The sequence below is a fragment of the Dipodomys ordii genome, unplaced genomic scaffold, assembly GCF_000151885.1.
Source record: "Dipodomys ordii isolate 6190 unplaced genomic scaffold, Dord_2.0 Scaffold100, whole genome shotgun sequence".
Classification (NCBI taxonomy): Eukaryota; Metazoa; Chordata; class Mammalia; order Rodentia; family Heteromyidae; genus Dipodomys; species Dipodomys ordii.
Window position 1 is genome coordinate 6,367,927 of NW_012267316.1, and position 18,631 is coordinate 6,386,557.

The 18,631-nt window shown below is 39.7% G+C and overlaps 1 protein-coding gene across 1 annotated transcript in view; it reads right to left on the reverse strand.

The window, feature by feature from the left end:
- The window catches only part of Ldlrad4 (low density lipoprotein receptor class A domain containing 4), a 378,108-nt gene extending 368,607 nt beyond the window's left edge, over window positions 1-9,501 (reverse strand). Inside the window, exon 1 of the mRNA XM_013027131.1 lies at window positions 9,448-9,501. The gene's annotated coding sequence lies outside the window, so the exon portion shown is untranslated. The remainder of the gene's footprint in view (window positions 1-9,447) is intronic.
- Between the last annotated feature and the right edge of the window lie 9,130 nt (window positions 9,502-18,631).

Sequence of the window (18,631 nt, forward strand, 5' to 3'; positions counted from 1 at the left end):
GGTATATCTAATTTTTTTAATTTTTATTGTGAAAATACCATACAGAGGGGTTACAATTACATGGGCAAGGTAATGAGTACATTTCTTATCAAGCATTGTTGCCTCCTCCTTTGTTTCCCCTTCCCATCCCTTCCAATCTCTTCCCCCCCCCACCCCGCCCAGCCAACACTGTACACCTCATTGTTGCAATGGGTCCATCTGTATCCCTATTTAAACGGTTTGTTTTTGCCCTTCCCTTCCACAAATTATACCAACATCAAATACAATGAAAGCAGGGGTTATAAATACTGTGGGAGAGGGACATACAAAGCAACAAAGAAATCATCTTATAAATATGTTAGAAACAATCACAAGAAAGAAAAAAACATTTGAATCCTTATCTTGGGCTTCATTTCACCTAACATCAACTTATCTGACCTTTTCTGCTTGTCTCAGACATATAATTATTTCAAATAAGGGAAACCAAGGGACCTATGTTTCTTTGGGCCTGGCTTACTTCACTTAATATAATTTAATTTCTAAGAACACCAATAGTGAAATCCTTATGCAAATGGGGCAAAATTCTTAAAAGTGTATGGGGTTACAGAAAGAAGACAAGATATAAGGTTAGGGGATTCTGAAACCATATGTTTCCTGGAAAAATCAAACATATTAAAAGTTGACAATAATAGCCTCTATTTTAGGTCATTGTGTGTTAAGATGATACATGCAAGATTAAATGTGTGTTGCAAAGCCCCAAGGCATCTAGGGAGAGAGACAGAACATACTCAAGATAATGGGAATACCAGAGGGAAATCTGTAAAGCTGTACTGATGAGTTAAAATGATACACGGGCTAATCATTAAAAACTTGACAACTGCTTTTTGAGAGAGACAAAATCTTGACAATAAAACAGATCAGCATTATACGAAGATCATTATACTAAGCTGGGCACCAATGGCTAATACCTGTAATCCTATCTACTTGAGAGGCTGAGATTGGAGGATTGCAGTTTTAAACCAGCTGTAGCTCAGTGGTAGAAAGTTAGCCTTAAGAAAAAAAAAAAAAACCTCAGGAACAGTGCCCAGGCCCTAAATTCAAGCCCCAGAACCAACAAGCGTGTACACACTCGTGCACGCTCACACACACATACATGGGTGCACACACACAATCATTATACTAAGACAGTGATATCCTGGTACATCTTACTACCCAATTAGGTGTCCTAACTACGTTTTGAATGAGCTCCATCTCCTCGGTTGCCTATTGTTATTCAAACATCATCTATTTACACAAAACTGAAGCCTAAAATTTTTGGAATTCAACCTCTTCCCCACCAGCTACCTCTATTACTCTTCATATCTGGTACATTAGCCCACCAGATGCCTCTCTATTCCAGGCCCTCTTCTCTATCATTACTACCTCAGTTTAGGCCCTATCATTTCTGGCCAAGTTCGTCTTCTCAGATCCTATCATTCTCCCACCACTCCTACTCTTGGGCCACCAGACTCAACTTCCCTAACCCACATAAAAGACATCATCTCCTCCCCCCAAAAAAAACAAAAAACCTCTCAATGGTTCTCCACACCCTATAGGATAATGTATGTATAGCATTCAAATCCTTTAGGGTTTAGTACTTTTATTCAAACTTGGTCTCTCCCATTTCTTATAAGCACTCTACACATGTAGCTACACTTACAGCTATTCCCCTGGTCCACTGTCAGTTCTCTCTCATCCATGCTTCTGTGTGAACCTTTCCTCACAGTCAGAATGTTTTGCATGACAATGGTAGATATACAACAATGTGATTTACTTAGTGCCACAAAACTATACTCATAATATGACTAATATAGTCCTCAATAACAGCTGCAATCATTTCACCTTCCCACCAGCAATGTTCAGGATTGCAAGTTGTCTTTATTATGTATATTTTACCATGATTTTAAAAACAGGGTAAGGCCTGGCACCAGTGACTAATGCCTATAATTCTAGCTACTTAGACCTGAGGGTCACAGTTCAAAACCAGCCCCAGCAGTAAAGTCTGTGAGACTCTTATTTTCAATTAACCAACTGGAAACCAGAAGTGGCACTATGGCTCAAGTGGTAGAGTACTTGCCTTGACCTGAAGAGCTCAGGGATGGTGCCTAAGCCCAGAGTTGAAACCCCATGACTGACAAAGAAAAAAGAAAACATAGAGGAGAAAGCCAGAAAACTTTAAGAAACAATTAAAGATAAAATTGTATAATTAACTTCAGTATCACAATACTAAGTAGTAACAAGTTCTTTTAGTGATGATTGAAAAGCAGACTTGTAATCCTTCAAAGCACCCAAAAACACTTCGCATATTCATCTTGCCCAACAAAACAACTTTTTCTTAAATGATTCACGAATATCGGTACCTCTTCTTGTTTTATTAAATGGAGCATAAAGAGGTTACTAAATGAAGAAAAGGATAAAGGATTAAGAAGAGAGGTGTTAGAACATATGACACTGTTGCCAGAATAATACTAGAAGAGTAGGCATTTACAATTATATATGTGTGTGTATTTAAAAAAGAAGTAGTCCTTGCTACCCAGACATCCTGCTAAGTAAACATAGTTCTACCAACTCTAGAAATAATGAAAGCCAAAACAATCATTATTCTTGGAATAGAATGACACAGGTAAAAATGTTAGTACAACAGACTAGAATCTACAGAATAAGTAGGAGCTCTGGAACTTTTAAAATGTAGGCAGCTGAAAGCATTGTTCAGTGGTAGAATGTATTCTACAACTTGCTAAGGTTCTAGGTTCCATTCCCAGCACCAATAAAATAAATAAAAATAAAATAAAATTTACTCAGTCTCAGAGCATTTAGGAGAAATCCTCCCTACTCAATTATTCCATCGCCAATGTACAGCCTTTACACCCTGCTAGAGAAAACCAACCGGGGTAGCCATGGCTTCCTTGTTTCTCAACCACATTTTCACACTCCACAGAAAATTCTGGTTCCAAAGGGAGCATGCACTGTGAGCACCACTCTAGACCTGTCCATCATAAGATCTCACAACATAACCATGTGGCAGCTATAATCTTTTTTTATTTGTTTTATGTCCGTTTATTTTTTTCTTTTTTTATTGTGAAAATACTGAGCTAGGGCTGGGAAGGTGGCTCAGTGGTAGAGCGCTTGCCTTGCATGCTCGAAGCCCTGGGTTCGATTCCTCAGCACCACATAAGCAAAAAGAAAAAAGCCGGAAGTGGCGCTGTGGCTCAAGTTGTAGAGCGCTAGCCTTGAGCTGAAGAGCTAAGGGACAGTGCCCAGGCCCAGAGTTCAGGCCCCACCACCGGACCAAAAAAAAAAAGAAAATACTGAGCTATAATGCTTTGTGTTTGTAAATGATCTGTACATGTATTTAGCAATTCTGCCTCCAAAGCATGGCTGACATAGACTGAACATACTAAAGCAGACTCCAGCCCATAGCATGCTGTGAAAGCTGATGAAGGACTCTTTTATTTATTATTTTTATTGTGAAAATACTATACAGAAGGGTTACAATTACATGGGCAAGATAATGAGTATATTTCTTATCAAGCATTGTAGCCTCCTCCTTTGTTTCCCATTCCCATCCCTTCCCATCCTCCTCCTGCGCCCACCCAATACTTCTCCCCCCCTCACCAAAGTTATAAAGTTTGTTTTTCCACATAATGACTTGTACATCTCATTGTTGCAATAGGTCCACCTGTATCCCTATTTAAACGATTTGTTTTTTTCCCTTCCCCTCCACAAATTATACCAACCTCAAATACAGTGAAAGCAGGGGTTATACCATGGGGGAGGGACATACAAAGCAACAAAGAAATCATCTTATAAATGTGTTAGAAACAATCGCATGAAAGAAAAAAAACATTTGAATACATATCTTAGGGTTCATTTCCCTAACATCAACTTATCTGACCTTTTCTGCTTGACTCACACATATACTAGATATTGCAAATAAGGGAAACCATGGGACCTATGTTTCTTTGGGCTTGGCTTACTTCACTTAATATAATTTTTTCCAAGTCTTTCCATTTCCTAACAAATGGGGCAATGTCATACTTTCTGATGGAGGCATAGAACTCCATTGTGTATATATACCACATTTTCTTGATCCATTCATCTACTGAGGGGCATCTGGGTTGGTTCCATATCTTAGCTATGGTAAATAATGTTGCAAAAAAACGATATTAGATGCCACGAAGTAGATGGCAATGCCTTAACCGTATGCGTGTTGTCAGGCCCAAGGGCCTCTTCCATCCTTGTCAAGGGGAATGCTAACCTTCTCTCCTTTCATACAACACTGATGAAGGACTCTTGAGGGGCTTCCTTTACTGACCTCCAGACAAGTATATAGCCCCAAGCTCTCTACCATAACCCTCAGGTTACAACAAAGACACTCAGAAAAATGAAGGAAAAGAAGGAAGAAACTGTTTGTTACATGCTGCACTAAGCCCAGACAGACCCCAGACACCCCGTGCTCAACAGAAACCTCTCCCAAACCCTTAGCTTGTAAAGTTAACCAAACAGTCTTTGGCAGGAATCACAGCCAACACAAAAACAAATGTTATATGAAATTTAAGCAGAAAGCCTACCAGAAAAAAAGAATAGCCATTTGATTCTTCAAATGATCTCCTTGGTGTGGTTATTTCACACATCTATAACTAAATACTTACCCTCCCCCTCTTCCTATCCTCTTCAATCTGGCCCATATTGTTCTCCCATATCTCTGGCCCACACTCAGCACACTTCCAATCTAACCGTGGCTAAAATGACTTTTCCAAGTCAAATGAACTTCATACTTCATGCTCTACTAAAAATGTTCTAAATCTTTTGGAAAGCCAAAATCTTACTGAGAGTCTCCATCGAAGTCCTGACATTTTCCCCAGGAACTGGCACAATTTCAAAGAACTCACAGATGCCCTGAGTTCCCTGGGGGTTGAAACGCTTAGTCCCACTGCCTGTCTCCTGACATTTTCTTTCTTCACTGAATTCACAAACAACTCAGCAACCTACCTCCATTTGTAAGAATTGTGTAACTTTAATAAATTTCAAGGATCCCCTTTGCAAAGATGGCTGATATATCCTGTTGACATGAACATTTTAGAAGGTCATCCTCCTAGGCTCAAGAGCTTTGGCCAATCTGATACAGCATCCCTGAAGAACATGCCCTCATAGCAAATACTCTCATAATTGTACCAATGTGACTTTATGGGGACTGCTGAGACTCAGTCTGTTACAACTGGCACCTGATGCCACAGGCAAGTCGTAAGAGCCTGACCCTGGCAGAACATATTTCATACTTGAGTGCTATTCATCTAGAAGATGGAGAGAAGGGGACAGGGAGGCAGGAAGACAGAGAAAATTGCTAGAGAATGCTGCCAGGCACTGCCCCAATCCCACAGTACTGCACAAGTTACCTCACCCACACAGACAGACCAAACCCACGAAGCCAAATTTTCAAGCTTGCTGCTGAGAATCCCATAAAAAGCAATGCTATTTCTAACCTCCTGCACCATGGAAAAATACAAATGATACCGAGAAACCCAGAATCTCTGGAAGGTTTATTTTTATACTCTTTTCCCTACACCCTTACTCTGCCTCCCCCACAAAAATTTTGGGTGGAAAATGTGCTACCTTTTTAGCAGTTTGACAATACCATGGTAGACATCAACTGAAGAAACTGCCGACTCACTTGAATTTTTCTGATATGATTGCACATGTCTACTTGATGAAAAAGTGTCATTTGCTAGCAGAAGGACAGAATGCAACACTATATAAAATAAAATTCTGAGCCGGGCACTGGTGGCTCATGCCTGTAATCCTAGCTACTCAGGAGGCTGAGATCTGAGGATTGCGGTTCAAAGCCAGACCGGGCAAGAAACTCCATGAGACTCTTATCTCCAATAAACCATGAGAAAACAGGAAGTGGCGCTGTGGCTCAAGCAGTAGAGCGCTCACCTTGAGCTGAAGAGCACAGGAACAGCCCCCAAGCCCAGAGTTCAAGCCCCATGACAGACCAAAAAATAAAAATAAAAAATAAAATAAAATTCTGAAGGCCTCAGACCACAGAGAGAAGTGGAAGTGGTAACAAGTTTCTCTTCCCAACCTCTAAAAATGATATTCCCACCTGCTAGCCTTCCTCTTTGCATTGCTGAATTTTTAAATCCATCCTGTAAACATAAAAATACAATATTCTTGACACCCACATTGTGTTTTTATTTTTCTCCATGACATTATGTATGTTAAAGATGAAGAATGAAAGGAAAGTGATAAGATGGAGCTCCAGACCTGAATGCCTCCATACTGACATAGGGTAGGGCAAGCAAGCAAGAGAGGCAGGGGAAGAGAAAAGTAGACATGAATGAAGCCTAAAAGACTCAAGAAGTATTTCAGAAGTTAATAGGTCTCCCCAGGATTCTAGTAATGGCAGCCTTGGTGACATCTACTTGATGACAACCTCAAAAGCCAGCAGAGACTCCAATTCACCATTTGCCAGCCTCTCATGTAAACAGGACATCTCAGTACAGTCCTCAAATCAAGCTCAGGTAAGGAGAGTTTAGCCTACTCCTTCAAGTTAGGAACCTCAGTCATTCATTCACCTCATAACCAATCGATTGCAAAGTATGGTGCCAAACATAACTATACATATATCTGGTTTTTTAAAAAAATAAAGCATTACTTTACTGACTAGTACAGACAACAAGGACCCACACAGTCAAAGGTAATGAATGTTTCTCCTAGTACTATTGACCTTTTTTTAACTGTACATTAAAATTGATCAATTTAACACAAGAATAACAAGTTTATGTCAGGGATGTATCACCTATGAATACAGTTATTTGTTGATTACTGAGTATTTCCCCACTGGGACCAGTGATCTCACACTGCCTCCCTGGTTCTTGTATCTATCTTGAGAGATACCAATAAAAGTAGCTTTCACCAACTGAGTCTTTCTCATGTGTGCTGAGTGCTGACCAGGTATAAAGCCTGAAGTTTTATTCTCTTATGGATGACAGAAAATGAGGCCAAAAGACCAAATTAATTTCTTCCTGTGCATCCCAGGAGCTTTGTGCTCAATCAGTTCACCAGCACTCTGCCATATCTGGCTTTAGCAAGATGCCTTATGAAGTTTTTTAGAAAACCTCTGAAAGAGGACAGAGTTCAGCACCTCTGTCTGTTTTCCTCCAAGTCTGTCTGCCCCAGCAGAACTGGCAAACATTAGGGTAGAAACTAATAATTAACATTTTACTGAGCATCTAATGTACATCAAATGCTAAATTAGGCATTTTCAAAATAAATAAATATCCCATGAAAAGATGAGAAAAGATGAGACTCAGAGTTAGGACTTGCTTGGAAGCAAAATGAAAAAAAGTGGCAGGGCTAGGGATTCAAGCCAACGTCTGTGTTGTGCAACTATACCACACAAACGCATTATGAACAATCTAAATGCAAAGACTCAACTCTACTTTAAAAACAGAGTCTAAATAAATGCAGTGTACAGGAAGACAGGCACATTCTATAGTTAATACAAAACTCTAGTCCTCTGTGGGCCTTCCCAGACAAGCAAAACAGGAAAAGGTAATGCCACCTGTCCATTTTATCAGCACTTAGGAATGTCTCACACTCCAGCTGTGAGCTGTTTAAGGGACAGTTTTACGAGTAACAGAGTGAATATAAATCCCAGGACAGTCAGCTGTAAGAACCTTTTTTAGAGGTGTGAAAGTTCTTACAGCACTTCAAAATCTAAGTCTGTGTTTGAAAATTACGCATGACATATAAAGCAACATACAATTCTACAGAAATGTTGAGGTGTTTTTTAACCACTCTGATGTTTGGGGGGAGAAATGTAGCTTTATATTTAACTTAAAAGTCACATATAGTTCTACAGTCAAGAAAAAGTTTTCCATTACCAATTTTGAAAGTTGCTTAAAATAGTTGACAGAATGAGGTAATCCCATATATGGAGAGAAATCAGATACTTATGTAATTTTCAAGACATTTCTACTTCTGCCAAAATTTTGTAAGTCAAATTTCACAGTACTTTGAGATATAGTCCAGTGGTGTGTTCAGTTCCTTAGAAAATTTCTACTTGAAGACACTCTGGGGTCTTGGTAGGTAGATTCACAGAGACTATATCCAAGATAAAGAAGGGAAAATAAGCTACACTCACTTTCACAGATATGAAAGATGCACTATCACTCATGAGAGACAACCTGCTCCCTCCCATTTGAAGCTGGTGGTAAGTGGGACAAATCATGGAAGAAAAAGTGCAAATCATCAGCCAATAATCATTAAGTCAACAGAGAGGAGGATTCTCAAACATCACATTGTCCCATCAGCTTACTAAAAGGAATAAGCATTTCCGAGTCACTAAGCATCCAGGAGGTACACAGCCTGAGCACTGTGAGAGTCAATTTATGGATTCCAAGTTTTCAGACACCATGTAGTGAAATCCACTCAGAAAAAAAAAACATGTATGAACTGAATTTAACTCAGCAATACAGAAAGGAATTGCACCCACATTGAATCAGAATGTGTCTGCTATGTAATGCATGCTTTTTAGTACCCACAATTTTAGCAAAGTTCTAAACTGTGAAAATTCCATTTAAATCTAAGGATCTGTGTGCCTCAATAAGGAAGCACAATGAATCTTTCCTAATTATCCAATTGCCTCATCTAATTCCAACAGCAAATATAAATAAGGAAGCCTGGGTGTGCTCTGAGGCCCTCCAGGCAGAAGTGTCATCAATTTGTTTCCTTGACAAAAGTTTTATTGAGCTTCCCTGACTTCAGGGAGGCAGACAGACAGGGAGAAAGGATGGGATAGAGGGAAGGGGTGTCTGACCTTGCCCTGACAAAGCTTACACTCTAGTAAGGGATTACCATAAGAAGTAAGTCATATCTCCCAGAAAATCAAACATTTATTGAAAATTTTGCAAAATTTTAAAGAAGTTCTTTTCTTAAGATTCTCATGTAGGCCCCCATTTGATGCTCCTGACATCAAATAAAGCCTGACAATTAGACAGAACAAAAATTAATAGCATCACTTAAGAGTTGACAAAACAGGCATAGCAAGGTAAAGGAACATTCCTACAGTGAAAAATCAGATGAGGGGCAAGCTAGGAACACTAAGGGAATGTTCCAGGCACCATCCAGAACCTCACTGATTATACCTCCCCACTCCCAAGGCTATCTCCGAATCCAGATTCAGGTTGAAGTATATCAGAATGACCAAAATACATAGAGTCATCATTTGAGCTTCTACTTCCAGATAACGCAAGCTTCTGCCACTTACACCCTACTTCCAGTATACATACACATAGGCACACAATCCTGAAATCAAATGCAACAACTTAGTGTGTCAACCAGGTCAGACTTGTCAGAATGATAAGTGCTGAGATAGGCTTTGCTTCACAAAAAATCACAACGAAGACCTGAACATCTACTTACCATGAAATCTGATGTCAGGTCTTGAAAAGAGCCAACAGGAGAAAGAAGTCTGATATTACTACTGTACAACTTGAACTGCTAGAAAGAAAAAATAAAAAATTTCAGTAAATTGATTATATTAGTATATCTTCCCCCCACCCAAGTTCCAAAAACTATTTGAGGGTTGTCACAAAAAAGGCACAAATATCAAAATAAAATTTAAAAATAAACATAAACATCAAGTATTAAAGGGAAGAAAGAAAATTAAAGCCAAAAATTTGGAGTAAATGACATAATTCAATTGGGACAAATATTCCTTTCCACTTTCTATCAACCACTGGGGACAGCAAATTCTCATCTTTCAAAAGACACACCCTATTCCTGCAAAGACATGAACCTTTTTTCTTCAATAGGAAGCCACAAACAATAATAGACAATGTCTTTATTGGGTTGAAAACCCAAATATCATACATATGTTTGTGAGAAGATTATTTGTGAGGGTACTGTCAATTCAATCCAGGGTTTCATACATGCTAGGCAAGCCCTCTACCACTGAGCTATCTCCCCAGCCTAGAAAGGACCAAATAATTCAAATGACCTTGAGACAATTCAATCAACCCAATCTTCACCTGAAAAAGGACGCAGGTACAACTACACTTTGTTGCTCCCCTGAAATATATATCTAATTTTGAACATTAACGAAGCTCTCGCCAGGAAGAGAATGTTCATGATTCTGTCCAAGGCAAGGCTGTTTTTACCTGTCCTCTATCCTGTTAGAGAAAAACATCCTTACAATTGGTACTATATATTTTGTTCAATTTACAAAATCTATCATCAACACTCCCAACCTAAGTTAGTGAGCATATTGTATGTGACTCATATCACTCTAGGTTAGCACTGTGTCTCATTAGGTGACTGCCTCATGTCTTACAAAGCAGTTAAGCAAGCTTGGTAAAGCTCTGCCTCAAATAGCATGAGTATCTCTTAGCACCCAGCCTGCCAATAAGTAGGATACATTCCTGTCCAAGGTTGAATGAGCCACCATCTGTCTAGTTTTTGTGCTGCAGGGTACTCTCCAGGAGACTTGTCCCTCAAAGCATGTTCCTGCCGTATGTCACTCCTGAATGATCAGCCAATGCTAAAGCATCCAGATAAGAAATGGCTGCCATCTAGCTAGAGGACCTTGTGAGATTCCTGTGGAGGTCCACCCCAAACATATGAGCCACAGCCTCACTGTTTGTATGCAACTCCTTTCTATCAATATTGGGAATCTACAGACTTTCATCTTGTTCTCTACCATTGAGAGAAAACAATCCATTTCTGATTTTCTTATCAGTCTTTCTAGGACTCAAATGCTGAGATTTTTTTGAGAACAGAAGTCAATGATATAACCATAAATACTGAGTGGTGAACAAAATTCTAATGTAACCCACAATGGATCACAACCTTGTATAATAAGCCGATGCTCTTAAGTGATCTGCTTATCACCAACAGAATTTGGAACAGAATGTCACTCCTTTGATTTTGTTTCCCTGAATCAGATTCCATCTCAGTAATAAGATTGAGATACTCTTGTGCTAGCTGTGAAGAAGTAAGCTGCCAAGATCTGATTGGGTCTGTGAGGGGACCACATGGCAAGGAACTGGCAGGGTCCTCTAGGAGTAAGCAGATCCCAGCTGACAATCAGCAAGGAAAGAGGCATCTCAGCTCTATAGTTACAATAAAATGAATTATTCGAGTAAGTTGAGTAAGTCTGGGAATAGATTCTCCCCCTACTCAAATACAACCTAGCTAACACCTTGACTATAGCCTTACAAGACTAGCTAAGCAGTGCCTGGACCCCTGAGTCATTGAAACTACAAGATAGTAAATGAATGTTGTTCTAAGCTACTGTGTTTATGATAGGTGTAATGTAACATGGAACTAATACATTTGACTTAGTAATGTAGAGATTCTTCAAGTACATGCATACATTAAATGCATACATAACTGCTCTATTGAATCCCATCTCATCATCAAAAGTAAAAAATTGTACCACATGCACCTACTCAAGAGGCTGAAATCTAGAAAATCACAGCTAAAACCAGCCCAGTCAAAAGACTCCATCTCCAATTAATCAGTTAAAAAAATCAAACTGCAGGTATTAGCTCAAGTGATTGATAGATTATCAGCCATGAGTAAGTAATCAAGTAAGCTCTCAGTTTAAGCCATAGTACCAGTATTTTTTAATTTTATTACTGTAAAGGTGATGTACAGAAGAGTTCATTATATAACTAATGAGTACACTTCTTTTTGAATAGTGTTACCCCTTCCCTCAGTTTCTCCTCCCCCCCCCACTCCCTACAAGTTCATTTCCAATATAGTCTCTAGTGAGTATTAGCATCATTTAATTCATTTTTCCACACAAAGGCATAGTGCTTCTGTGCCTTTGATCATATAAAATAACATCAAAATCAGTTTCAGGAAATTGAAACAGTTAGAGGATTTATTTTCTTTTTGTCTTGTTTGTTCATTTATCTGTCTTTGGGCAGGGGTGGGGGGCAAGGGAGGACAAGGAAATGGAAGGGCAAAGGAAGGGTAAACAAATGCAGCAGTGGGCAACTTGTAGGAGGGAACAGAAGGGAAAACTGGGAGAAATCGAAGGAAGGGGTAATGTTGTCCATAAAGAAAAGTATTCATTTCCTTACTTATGAAACAGTAACCCCGCTGTATATCACCTTGGTTAAAAAGATAATTTTTCCCATCCAACTATGAGCTCCTAAGAGCAACCATATCACCATCCTTCTAGCATCTCCAAGTCTACAGAGTATACCCCAGAGAGGCCTCTAAGATTTTTTTTTAAATAAAGCCAGATGCTGAAGCTTATGCCTGTAATCCTAGCTACTCAGGAGATCTGAGATCACATTTCGAAGCCAGTCAGGGCAGAAAAGTTCATAAGACCCTTATCCCCAGTTAACTTGCAAAAAGCCAGAAGTAGATATATGGCTCAAGTAGTAGAGTGCCAGCCTTAAGTGAAAAAGCCACGGAGAGGGGAAGGCCCTGAGTTTTAAGTCCGAGTACCGGTACACACACCCACACACACACACGTATGTGTGTGTGTGTGGGTGTGTGTGTGTATGTATGTATATATATACATCTTTGGTCTGTCCTGGGGGCTTGATCTCAGGGTCTGGGTGCTGTCCCTGAGCTCTTTTGTTCAAGCTAGCACTCTACTACTTTGAACCAAAGCTCTACTTCTGGTTTTCTGATGGTTAATTGGAGATAGAGTCTCACAGCCTTTCCTGTGAGGGATGGCTTTGAACTGCAATCCTCACATTTCAGTCTCCTGAGTAGCTAGGATTATAGGCATGAGCCAGCAGTGTCTGGCAAAAAAAAAAAAATTGTTTAAATGAACCAAATTTAAACAACTATAAATTTTCAATATCTAGACACTATAATAAAGTCATTGCAACTCTGTTCAAACTTAGTTTGAGCTCTGCTCAAAATTAATTTCAAAATAAATGAAAGATATTTAGCCTCATAATTTCTCCAGTATTGGTTATTTCTTTTTACCTGTGAACCTAAAATCAGTGCTTAGAAACATCACTCACTTTTGCCAGTGTTCTTGATATTTTTCTGATATTTCATTATCAAACAGCTCAAGGTTAAAAATAAGAAAATTCTCTAAGAAAACCTTCAAAAAAGGAATGTGATTCCTTCTTAATTTTCCATTTGTATCAGTAAGTCTTTCACCAAAATGAAAATGGAAAAGAAAAAAAAAACTGTATGGTTAAAACAACCTGGCTCTAATTCTGAACCAAAATTCTAAAGCAATTTCCTGACAATCTGTTCTTTTAAATTTCAAGTTGGTATTTTTCAAATAAATTGTTAATTCTTTTAACTAAGATTTTATTTGAGTTTTGCTTAACAGTTGACTACATAAATATATTCTACAACGAGAAGGCACCAATGCTTGATAAGAAATGTACTCGTTATCTTGCCCATGTAACTGTAACTCCTCTATACGGTATTCTCACAATAAAAAATAAATAAATAAAAATTAAAAAGAAAATTATATATTCTATACCTGTGATTCTCAAGAGATAAATTATTGCTTTTATTACAAAGAGTACAATGACTGAAGTTGTGTCTATTTTAGATTTTGAAAGGGCTGAATTTAATTACAGGGATACTTTAAAATATCCAAATCGTTTAAATCACATAAGAGAGTATAAAATAAAAACTTCATTTCAGGAAATTGTCATACTCCCTAGAAATATATATTCAAGAACTTATTATAGATTCCCACTCCCTCATAAATCACTCAGTAAACATGAACATTATCTCCAAGGTTTATCCCCTTATGCTCAGCCTCTCAGGCAACAGGATTCTCACTCTTAAGCCAAGAAAAACTAAAAACAGCAGTTCCATAACACAAGGCAGATTATTTCAACAAACTCACCTCTTCTTCCCAGAATAATTTTAACTCTCTAGGGCCCATCTCTAGCTGTGAAAATAGCCAGTGACCCACAGGTTTCTATCGTCTTATTGGGGGGCAGTGGGGGCAGGGGACCAAAGACCATGCAGAAGAAGAAACAGGACTAGATAATTGTTTCTCAAGTCACCAGGCAAACCTGAAATCCTACCCAGTTTTTCCTTCCTTCATTCTAGCAAATGCATGCCTTTTCTAGAATCACACACAAAGACAAACACTTCAACAAAAGGAGACTGTACATGAATATTATGCCTCTACAAAGGAAATTAAGGTTTCAGAAGAACTGTTCACTTAAGAAAAAGAAACAACAGAATAAGCACAGCAGCTCACAGAAAAAGTGCTAGCTGAGTTCCTAATATACATATCCTGCTGCTCAAAGTATTTGAGGAATCCACACATGGCTTTCCAAAGAGATCAAGTGTGGTCCTGTGGGGTTGATGATCTCACTAACCCCAAACCATCTCCTTAATAATATGTTCCTGACATACCTGTGACCAGTGAGCTCCTGTGAGGCAGAGAAGAGGAAAAGTGGAGTTTCTGAAAAGTATCATATAGCAGGGACCTTCCTTGCATTCAGACAGGGGCACTTGAGAGGCGGAAGACTAAGAAACAACAAAGGGAAACAAGCCTTATTTTGCTGTTGTTGTTGTTGTTTTGTGGCCTTTTTTGGTTGGTTTCTTTGGGGTGATAGGGATGGTACCCAGGGCCTCATACATCATGTCTAGGCAAGTACTCTTCCCCTGAATAAGCTACACTATTATAGCTGGAGATTCCCTCTTCCCCTCTTTCTCCTAATCCCTCCTTCCTCTCTCTGGTGTTGGGGCTTAAACTCAGGGCTTGGGCACTATCCCTTAGTTTTTTCACTCAAGGTTACTGCTTCTACTACACCTCCACTTCCAGTTTTGTAGTGGTTAATTGGAGACAAGAATCTCATGGACTTTCCTGCCCAGAATGGCTTCTAACTAGTCTGTGGATGTTTAATCTTCACAACATTCTCATTTTGTCTTTAAAGCAAATGAAAAAAACTATTTTTGAAGAGGTTAAGAGAAACCAGGCAGACTTCCTTTTTCTGAAACAGGATTTACTTAGCTAGTGACGGGGTCCCATGAAGTGAAGCCCAGAAAACACAATGAAGCCTGGAAGTAAGGGGAAAGAGCCATTTCATGCAAATTCTAACTTGGGAGTTAAAAAACACAAAATGTCTTCCAGAACATTTAGTCTTACAGACACTGATTTAAAAAAAAAAAAGAAAGAAAGAAAGCAGAGGTCCTTCCCAACCCATTCTTAATGTTTTATGTCTTACTTTTTAAAGAAATGTTGGGAGGTGAATCCACAACCCCCACTTCAGATACAATAACACACCTTATTTGGGTTTGTTGTTGTTGTTTTGCCTGTCCTGAGGATTGAACTCTGGGCTTGGGTGCAGTCCATGAGCTTCTTTTGCTCAAGGCAAGCCCTTTACCACTTGGGCCACACCAGCACTTCCAGCATTTTTTAGTTTATTGCCAATAAGAATGTCATGGACTTTCCTCCTGGGGCTGGCTTCAAACCACAATCCTCAGATCTCAGCCTCTTGTAGGATTACAGGTGTAAGCCATCAGTGCCCAGCACACCATATTTTTATCACACACACTTCCACATACATTTCAGGAAATGCACATGTATATTCATCCTTTTTATAATTTCATAACATCATTATGAACTGATTCGGAGCAACTACTTAGCATCATTCTCTGGAAGGGTTATGTTATTTTGGAGTAAACTGATGCTGGAAAAAAAATGCCTATAGGTGCATCTTTTCTGTGGCACAACTGTCCAGTACCAGGAAACTGCCCTAACATGGAACCTGAAGAGCCAGCCACGACTCAGGACTCACTGCCAGCTGCCTCTCCACACAGCCTAGTCTACAAGGCCATTCCAGCAGTGACCACACACAAGCTGACCTCCAGCCAGCCAGCCCCATCATGACCATGCGTATGAGCCTTCATTTCCTAACAACAAAGCCTCACCGCCCATCATTGCTACCCCTCGAGCTGAGGAAACACGCACAGTGTGGGCGGTACTGGACACCACTCAGAAGACATCAGTCCAGCTACAGAAGAGACAAGGGGATTCAAAAGTCAGACGCTGTCTGTCGGTTGTCTGGCATAGATGGAACTTTCTAATCTCAAAATAGAAATGAGAGGCCTCTTCAAAGCATATGCTGTGGTGAGACGTCCCATTCTGCCCACAGGGAAGAAGAGACGGTGACAGCACTTCTGCACGCCATCTCTAACAAGCTCAGGAGATGGGACTTGAGGATGTTGCTGGAAGCCAGAAAGGGGCCCCTGTTGCTTCAAGGCCCCGGCCCCCTTGGCGCACCCTGAACCGGAGCTGATCTGGGAGCCAGCGGGTGCTCAGGACCAGTGGACTGGGTCCACCGTGGGCACTCGGGCCTGGGGTCTGTCACTCCACCTGCCCACGCCCCACGAGGGCAGCTTCCCAGGCCTCCTGGAGATGGCTCCAACCTTCCAGGGGTCTAAAGGCCAAAGCCAAAGAGAAGGAAAGGCCCGGGCAGGGAAGGCTGCAGCCTCAGGCGAACCCCCGCCCCCCGCCCGCGGGAGGCCACGCAGGTGGGGAGCACGCACAATCACACAGGTACAGGCACCCACACACACGCCAAAGCAGTGCACGCTTCCGAGGGGCTTCTGCGGGACTCTTCAGGATTCCAAAAGGGAAAAAGTAGAAGTTTTAAAGTGCAAGGATGAATACCGATATGCAGAAACTAAGATGATTTAAAACAACTTAACAGGCCCATATCAAGCATCGAAATAGAAACAGCAATAAGAGACCTCCCATCTAAGAAAGGCCAGGGCCAATGGATTTACAGCTGAATTCTACAAGGCCTTCAAAGCAGAGCTCACACCAATACTCCTCCAACTCTTCAATGAAATTGAAAGTGGAAGTTCACTACCAAACTTTCTATGAAGCCATGGTAACTCATTACCTTGCTCATGTAACTGTAACTCCTCTGTACAGTATTTTTACAATAAAAAAATGTATTTAAAAAAAAAACAGGAAGGGACTCATCAAAAAAAGAGAACTATAGGCTCATTTCTTTGATGAACATCAATGCAAAACGCCTCAACAAAATTTTGGCAAATAGACTTCAACAATTCATCAAAAAAAAAAAAAATCATACGGGCTGGGAAGGTGGCTCAGTGGTAGAGCGCTTGCCTTGCATGCATGAGGCCCTGGGTTCGATTCCTCAGCACCATATAAGGAAAAAAAAAAAAGCTGGAAGTGACGCTGTGGCTCAAGTGGTAGAGTGCTAGCCTTGAGCTGAAGAGCTGAGGGACAGTGCCCAGGCCCAGAGTTCAGGCCCACAACCAGACCCAAAAATACAAATAAAAAAATAAATATTCTCAGTGCATATTTTACTTAAAGACTTGAGAATATGACCAGAAAAAAATAAGGTAGTTAAAAATTAGAAGCATGGCACAAAGGCAGGGTTTTCTGCACAAGAAACTAGAACAAAAAAAAAAATCATACACCACAATAAAACAGGATTCATTTCAGGGATGCAAAGCTGGTTTAATATACACAAATCAATTAATATAATTCATCACATCAACAAAAGCAAGAATAAGAACCACATGATTATCTCAATAGATGCAGAAAAAGCATTTGACAAGATCCAACACCCCTTTATGATGAAAGCTCTGGAAAAATTAGGAATCCATGAAACATTCCTCAATACAATAAAGGCTGTATATGAAAAGCATTATACTTAAAGGTGAAAAACTAAAGGCATTCCCTCTAAACTCAGGCATGAGATAACGATGTCCACTCTCTCCACTCCTCTTCAATTTATTATTAGGATGCCTAGCTACAGCAATAAGAAAAGATGCAAACTTAAAGGGATCCAAATAGGGAAAGATGAAGTATGTATCTCCCTCTTTGCAGATGACATGATCTTGTATTTAAAGAATCTCATGGACTTCACTCCCAAATTACTTGAGCTGATTTGAAACTTTGGCAAAGTAGCAGGGTATAAAATTAACCCTCAAAAATCAATGGTTTTTCTGTATGTCAACAATGAGAAGAGCACGGCTGAAATCAGAAAGCAACTTCTTTTGTAATAGCCACACAAAATATTAAATACCTAGGAATTAACTTAACTAAAGAAGTGAAGGATCTCTATGATAAAAACTTTAAAAACTTGAAAAAGAAAATTAAATTTAGGAAGTGGAAAAACCTCCCATGCTCCTGGATTGGGAGCATTACCATCATTAAAATGGCAATACTTCCCAAGGCTATCTACAAACTCAATGAAATACCTATCAACATTCCAACCTCATTCTTCAATGAAATAGAAGAAGCAATCCAAAAATTCATATGGAATAATAAAAGACTCCAAATAGCAAAAACAATCCTTAGTAGAATCAACAGTGCTGGAGGAATATCAATACCAAATTTCAAACTCTACTATAAAGCCATAGTAATCAAAACAGCTTGGTACTGGCACAAAAACAGACCTGAGGACCAAGAGAATGTAACTGAAGACTCAGAAATGAACCCACAGACCTACAGCCACCTAATCTTCAATAAGGGAGCTAAAAAAAAATAGAATGGATGAAAGACAGCCTCTTCAGTAAATGGTGCTGGCAAAATTGGTTCAACACCTGTAGAAAATTAAAGCTAGATCTTTATGTATCACCCTGCACCAGAATCAACTCCAAATGGATTAAA